The following is a 7,619-nucleotide window of genomic DNA, read 5'->3' as shown; positions in this document are numbered from 1 at the left end:
GGTTGTCTGAATTCCATAACTGGTGTAGTAATCAAATTTTACTATAATACTTGGATGAAATAAATTATGATATTACATAAATATGCAGTTGAAGAACACTAATAAGACATCAGGAGTTAATAGCATATCAGTAGGGATCCTGAAAGTAAGAGAACCCTCTGTAGTGAACTTGTTTAATCCTTGGATTAAAGAAATATAGAATAAAGTAATGTCTGGAATTTAAATTACTTGTTACTGTAGTTTAATTCTCAGATAACTCCATTGAAGTTTAAGTTTTAGATGGTAAAATTTTGATATCACCTGCTCTTATTTATAAAATTTATATTTATCTTAATAATAAACTATCTCTCAAAATACCTTTTCAGAAGAGAAAAATAATTTAAAGTACAATTTCACTTGCTATTTTTGAAAGTGTGTAGTTATAATCATAATTATATCTGGGAATGTATTTAGAATACAGACTCCTGGATTACATTTTGTATACTTTCTTCAACAGCTACAAGTCTGATTGGGATAAAGATGTCTTAATGTGGGATTCATTCAAATATTAAACATACAAATTTGAGAGCAGACAAATGTTTTGGTATGTACTACTCAGTCTTCAGAAATTAACCTTTATCTTGTTTAATTGGAGAAGTATGGAAAAGAAATTACCAGAGAAGACTCAAAGAACACTATGGGAGTTAAAAAATTCCTCTGTCACCCATCCCAGACTTGTCAATTTCCCATAATTATTTAATTAACCAGTATTTTGGTATCTCTCCCTTGTTTGCTTCTCTATTCATTTGCCAAAGAAAAGTTTAAGGAGCTGTTTCCTTTCAAAAGGTGTGAGCTTCGACACAGGACCTGGAAGTCTGTATCTTACTCTCTTAGTCCCAGCTAATGTTAAACCAGCCCATATGCTGGTGCTCCTCTCTCTCTTCAGCCTGGTCAAATATATTTGACTTTGTCCCTGTTCTGTATAATTATGTACAGGCCTCCCATCTGCTTCCATTGGAGTGCCCCAGTGCTCTTAGATTGTGGCTTATACTTAACTCTGCACTTCTTACTCCTGTTTTCTTCCCTTGGAGAATCATATTTCTCTCTTCTCTCTTTTCTTACCTTGAGATACTCTTTTTAAAACTTATAAGAGTCAACTAATCAACTAGTACGTGTTTTGACAACACCCTAAATCTTCTCAGGGAGGAATCCTCCAAAGGGAGCCTTTCTTCACTGTTTCTCTTTTTCTGTTTTCTGTAGAACTTATGCCATATTTGGGAAATGGACCTGTCAGATGGACAGCTTCTGTAGCAGAATGAGAAATACTAGAGAAAAAAAAAAAAGCTATCTTTTGTGTGCCAAGGCCTTAATTTTAGTCTTAATCAAATGAAAAGGCTTGTGAATAGATTATTGTCTCAAATGTTTGTTTGGAGAAGATTTGCTAATGCTAAGCAAAGAGGATTCCAGAGGGCACCCTGTTACCTTTCAAGGTGTGTCTAAGGAAACCATCTTTCACTTGCTTTTTTGGGTTCATTGGTACATCTGTCATAAAAACACTTTTGTCAAGGTAATCTTCTTAGTTCTCCTTGGCAACACATTTAGCTTTCTTAGAATCTTTTAGAGATTATTTTTTAAAATGAATTATCACCAACACAAGTGAAACTTAATTCTCAATTCTACAGTTTGCATTATTGCTAATGTATTTCTGTTCAAGGATTTAATTTTGATAGCTTATTTTTGTGTGATAACATCTTCCTTTTCATGCACCATGTAAAGAGATCCAAATCTGTTCTGATACCATTCCTTTGCAGAAGTATCCTGTACAACTTTACCAGGTAATTGAGTAAATATGAAACTTGAAAAATCTCACACTGTGAACTTGAACATCATTTAGTAGATGCTGCACAGCCATCTAACCTGCAGCCCACACAAAGATATTAGAGTGGTGCTGTGTGTTACCCCTTATAACAAAAACAGCATTTCTGAAACTCTGTGACTGGCATAAAATAAGAAAGTTTAGGGAGAATATTGGTGCACACTTAAACAGATGATAGTTGTCAGTAAAGACAAGTGTTGTCTTTTTTCCTGCATCAGTAATGGTTCATAAGATTTCATTGTAAATCAGCCCAGGAAACAAACAGTAGGTGCAAGAAGGCCTCATATGCTTCAGGGGTTTGATTAGTCATGATTTCTTCATGTCTCTGAGTAAGCAGATTCAGCTGGTGGTGCTGCACAAGCACTACTAAATCTGCCCCGAAACACATTTATGTAAATACAGAGAGGTAATTAACCTTTATCAGGCAAGTTACCTGCAGCAAATCCTCACATGCTTCTGATAAAAAATGAAAGCCAGAATTTATCTTCTGGCTTTGTTTTGGAGCCTTTGTTTTCGTATACTTTTCTCATTGACACTAAATATGCCACTTTTTCATTCTAATCAGGTTTGTTACTTTCTATTGCTTTGATGAATAGAACAGGTAGTACAACAAACTTCTGCTGTATTCTGATACTCTCAAGAGTTTTCCACAGTAATTCTTGCTTCTGATCAGCTCTTCAATTCTTTTTATTATGGTCTTGATTCTACTTAGAAGCCTTTTTGTCCGAGTTCTGTCCCAGAGCAGTGGGGGGACGCATGGCCAAGATTTCATGTTGTTCAGTACCACCTTATGTCATTGCCAGGGTTGGGGAAAAGGGGCTCTCTCTCCTGCCTCCAAAAAGGAGAGTGTTCCTTTCCAGTTGGGAAAAAGGTTGGTGTGGTGAGGAAGAGCTGGTCGGTATTTTGTTGTGGGCTTTCCGTGTAAATCATTTCTTTGTCTTACACCTTTCATTATTAGTATTGTGGCTGTTTGTTTTCTTATCTCATTGCTGTTTCCAGTAAATTGTTCTTATCTCAATCTGTGATCTTTGCCTTTTGTTTTTCCAGGTGGAGGAGGAGAGGAAGTGAGTAGCAGTGTGGGGTATTTAACCAGCAGGACTATTAAATTGGAGGATACAATTACTAAAACATGACACTTTTCCAAAAGGAATTTTCTGATTTTACTTTTCTCCATAATTGTAAGACACTTCTCTCTTATTAGCTTATTTAGCTACAGGGCTAACAAAAGCATAAAAGAATGTATGAAAATCAGTATGTTTAAGCAATGAGACATAAAATAGAAGAAATACATAAATATTGTATAATACATGTAAGGAAATGGCTAGTTTTAGCAGCTGCTTGCTGCTACAATATTAGAGGACATAAAAAGGACTTCATCAGTGTGAATGTGCTGACTGAATATAAACCCTTGTGTGTGTGTGGGAAAGGGCATCTTATGAATAACTGTTAAGAGTTAAATAGAAACTAGAAAACTAGTTGGGTTTTTTTGTTTGATCTCATTAGTTTTAATAGAAAAACATTAAGACTGTTTTTTATATTGTTTTTGGAAAAGATACACAAAAATAATTAAATATTAATTTAGATAATATTGGAATGGTATTTATAATTTTCTAAATGTCTATGTAGATATTTTTCTAAATTTTCTTTATTGCATTATTTTGAATTTGTAGACTTTGAACTGTTTTTACTGGATTATGACAAAATATTGCTATTTCTTCTATTACTTGTATTTTCCCCTTTATTATGGGTAGCTAAGAACAGTGAAGTGTTTAAGAGAACATACTTTTTTTTCTGTTCTCTGCGTGTCTCCATTTTATCCACTTCATTATTCTACCAGATTTAACTGCATTTGTTTTCTCAAATTGACTAAAGCTCAGATACTCTTGTCCTATCAAAGAAAGCTCTGCACACAACTTCAAGATGCCCAAGTTGGTAAAAATTAGTCCTGGATGATGCTCAAACTGCTCTTTGTTATTTTTGGAGCATTGTTTTTAATGTGGTGACTGTCAAATATAAAATGCTTGTTTGTGAACTAGTTTCTATTTATTTTGAACTTGCAATTTTTATTGGTTGTCAAAATTTTCTTTCCTGCAGTTGTAAGAATAAGGAGAAATATATTCATGGTATGATCTTAAATTAAATTTCAACTTTTTTAAGAGCCAGGTTTGTCCTTAGATATTAAACTTTGAAGGCCTTTAGGTCATAATATGTATCATAAATGAACATATGCTCTATTTAGACTGTATAAATATAAATTCATATGTACTCTTCTTTGATGTCACTGCAGCTTTCTTACTATTTTACAGTTGGAAAATTATTTATTTAGTAAACTGCTTATGGAATGATTTGCAAACATTTTGTTGAGATTATCTGGAATTTTGAATACCAGCAATTTAAAACTTCTATTTGTTATTGCCTTCTCCTAATTAGCCGTGCACAGCTCACATACAAAAGTTACCAAGACTAAGCCTCAGAATTAATTTCCTGGGAACATTTATGTAAAGCACTATAAAACTTCAATATTATAATTGTTCTGCTGTTGTTCAGCTTTGTACATTCATGTTCATGTATTTTTAATATGTTTGCTAATGTCTTTTTTTCTTATATGGTGTCTGAACAACTACTAGCTGCTGCTTATTTTGATTGTGTATAATTTTCATGAGTAATTGTGATCTCAAGCTCCTCTCTCTTTGTCTGTAGATGGTTTTTCAAGCAGAAGAGTAACGAGCATGAATTCAGTGAGCTGGCTCTCATTTGGTAATTATATTCCATGTGGTTTTTGTTTTTCATTGTTTGTACATAGGTAGCTGAAATTTACGTTGTGTTTCTTTTTTCTGTTTTTAAAACTGTATATACAGGGTATCATTATGGTCTGTATCTTGTCTAGTAGAGCTACTAATTTTAGTATATCAGAGGTCATTCTCCAGAGATTTGTGTATCTCTATATTGCAGGACATTCTTCCTTAAAACAGTCTGGAAACAGAAAATTGAATGACTGGATGTTTCTGATCTTGTGCTGCTTAGGAAACTGCTGTTTATGCAGCAAAGTCTTATGGTATGAAAGTGCTTATGGTTGGCCCAAAGAAAAGTATATAATAAGTCTCTGATCTTTGCATCCAGAATTAAATAGTTATTTAATAAGCATTCATCTTAGATCAAGTGGGATTGATCTTGTTAGTGGTGGTAGTCAGTTTATTGATAGATAAACTAAACCATTTTCAAGGCATCAGTGTTGGTTTTGAGATTCCACTATAATATGAAAAATGCAACATGTCTCATTAGAGAATTAAATGTTAGAGAAAATGGAAATTCTGTTTGATTGTGAATTCATAAATTATTTCTAGGTGAGAGACTTACCCAGCCTTAAGCTCTGGAGAATTGCAGTGTGTATTCTGAAGGACTTAGAACATACTTTGCATACTTTGGAATGGAAATTGTCCTACATTAAAACTTTCACCTATCCTGTAAATTTCTACCAGGCTAACAGTTCTACAGACATTGTGATTCATAAATTCTGCTGTGTCTGTTGCTGCATCCTTGCAATTCATGAACATCCTTTTTCAATCCTAAATTAAAGAATAAAATCCAGCCTTTCTGAGTCCACTTTAGGTGGTTTTTAGACTTGCAACTAAAAGAGGTTAACCATCTTGACTTTATCTGCTACATCATTACATGGAAATGTTTAAATGCCTCCCTCAAATAAACCCCACCCTAACAGCCTAAACATCTTAATATTGTGGATTTAACTTCATATACTTAGTAATCTTAATGGATTTATCGTCACTGGTGAGCTTTCCGTAAGAGGTAACTCAAGATTTTTGTGCACCAAAGAACTTGTTGACCTGTGTTTACATGTTTGCAATACCTTGTTGCAGTGGCTTCTCTGGTGTTGACATCTGAGTGGCATGTCTTCCTCAGAGGAGGAATAGAAGGAGAAAAAAGGAAGAGAAAATGAGGAATGATGGAGTCTTCCCTCTTATCACACTACTTTTCCAAAGTATGTAAAGGTTTGTGGGGTTTTTTTTGAAGTTAAGCTGTATTTTGCTCTACTTCTGTAAGCAATGAATTTGGAAATTGCATACAAGGGTTTGTAGGGAGACAAGCTTTGGTATTTATGGTGGCTTTGATTTCCACAGTGTGCACAACATTCCACTGTATAGTTGGAGCATCTGTAGCTATCGTCAATCATTATTTTGCTACTCAAGATGACCTCAAGAAAATTTTGTGAGTCAAGGTTATAATTTCATCACTGTACCAAACACAGGTGATAGTGCATTCTCTTGATAGTAAAAATAAAGGAGATCAAAAAAGATAAAAGGTCCTGCAGTAACCTAAGATGATACATGCATATTATCCTAGGAGTTTGCCTAAGCCAACAAGTTACCTCTGGCTCTTTGTGGCTTTGTATCCTAGATTAGTAAGAAAACTTTCACATTTTCCTTTGGAAGTATATGTTCAAAATACCTATTTCTTCCTAGAAAATTATGTAGAAGGATGTGATATATATTATTGCTTATAAGAAGAGGACATTAAAACTGCTAGGAGAGTAATTATTTGGAAAAATTACATTGTTCTTATTTAGGGAATTTTTTTTTTCAAAAATGTGGAGATTTAGTACATTGCTTATGGGTTGCTATAACAAGCAAATCTGCTTCCTTCCCATTTTAATTTCAAGGTATCTTTTCCTTCACATTGAATCTCTAAAACTACCTTGCTATATAGTATTATATTCATTAATGACTGTCCTGTTTTCAGCCAAGACAGGGTTGATTTTTGCAGTAGTCAGGAGGAGGCATGGCTTCGACACAGAAGTTATCTGATACCACCTCATGCCATTGTCAGAGGCAGGGGAAGGGACTCCCTTCCAGTGAGAAGGGGCTCCTTTTGGTTGACAAAACCTGGCAAAGGGAGCCATCAAGTCTGTCTATTGTTGTTTGGGGCTTTTTCCTGTTAGAATTTTCTTATACCCTCTGTCATTAGTGTTGTTGCTGTTACTGTTTGTTTTCTTATTTCACTGCTGTTTTCAGTAACTTGTTCTTATCTTAACCTGTGATCTTTGCCTTTTTTAGCCTACAGTTTTCCTCTCCAGCCTGCTGCAGTGGGAAGGGGAAGGGGAAAACAGAGGAGCAAGAAAAAGAGGCGCGTGTTTTTGGAGAGACTCGGTGGGTGCACTGAATTAGGGAGTACCATTCCTAAACCACGAAAATATCACAGTATTGAAATGAAAAGTACAGGTGTTGAACATTCTTCTGTTGCTGTTAATCATGTGATAGCCTTTTTACTCATGTCTTACATAATTAAAATTCCTTCTTTCTGTTTATTTATCATGATAATCATTTTATCATCAAATGAAAAGAAATACACTTGTCCCTTTAAATAGTGCAAGTCTTTCTGGTCAGTAAGGTCTAAGGCAATAATGTTAAAAGGCATCTTTTCACTGGCTTTCAGAATTTTTCTGTATGGGTTGGAAGCAATAAAAGTTTAATAAGCCAGGATGCCAGAGAACAGTAGAACTTGTATCAGCCTGTGTGATATATTGTACAGATATTACTTAAGGTTTATCTCCAGACCTATGAGAATGTAAAATGTTCTTTGTCAGTTAAGGATCTTAGGAAAATAAGCAGATGCAAACCGACACCATCAACAAAAACACGGTCTTGCAGTTTGTTCCATCTAATCTAGTTTTGACAATATTGTACTGGAAATACATATTTTAATTCTTTTAATGAATGGATAGAGAGCAAAATAGAGCTCCAGTACTCAT

The 7,619-nt window shown here is 34.5% G+C and overlaps 1 long non-coding RNA gene across 2 annotated transcripts; it reads left to right on the top strand.

Annotated features, from left to right (window-relative positions):
- The first annotated feature begins 2,214 nt into the window (after positions 1-2,214).
- LOC138104862 (uncharacterized) lies at positions 2,215-7,175 on the top strand. 2 transcript variants are annotated; one of them, XR_011148313.1, is made up of 5 exons: positions 2,215-2,279; positions 2,903-3,033; positions 4,556-4,612; positions 5,731-5,852; positions 6,925-7,175. It is a non-coding gene; the product is annotated as an uncharacterized lncRNA (long non-coding RNA). The 2 variants fall into 2 exon arrangements; XR_011148312.1 differs by lacking the exon at positions 2,215-2,279 and adding an exon at positions 2,290-2,420.
- The last annotated feature ends 444 nt before the right edge of the window (positions 7,176-7,619 follow it).

The sequence above is a fragment of the Aphelocoma coerulescens genome, chromosome 2 (assembly GCF_041296385.1).
Source record: "Aphelocoma coerulescens isolate FSJ_1873_10779 chromosome 2, UR_Acoe_1.0, whole genome shotgun sequence".
Taxonomy (NCBI): Eukaryota; Metazoa; Chordata; class Aves; order Passeriformes; family Corvidae; genus Aphelocoma; species Aphelocoma coerulescens.
Note: the sequence above shows the minus strand (reverse complement) of the source record. Positions and strands in the feature narration are given on the sequence as shown.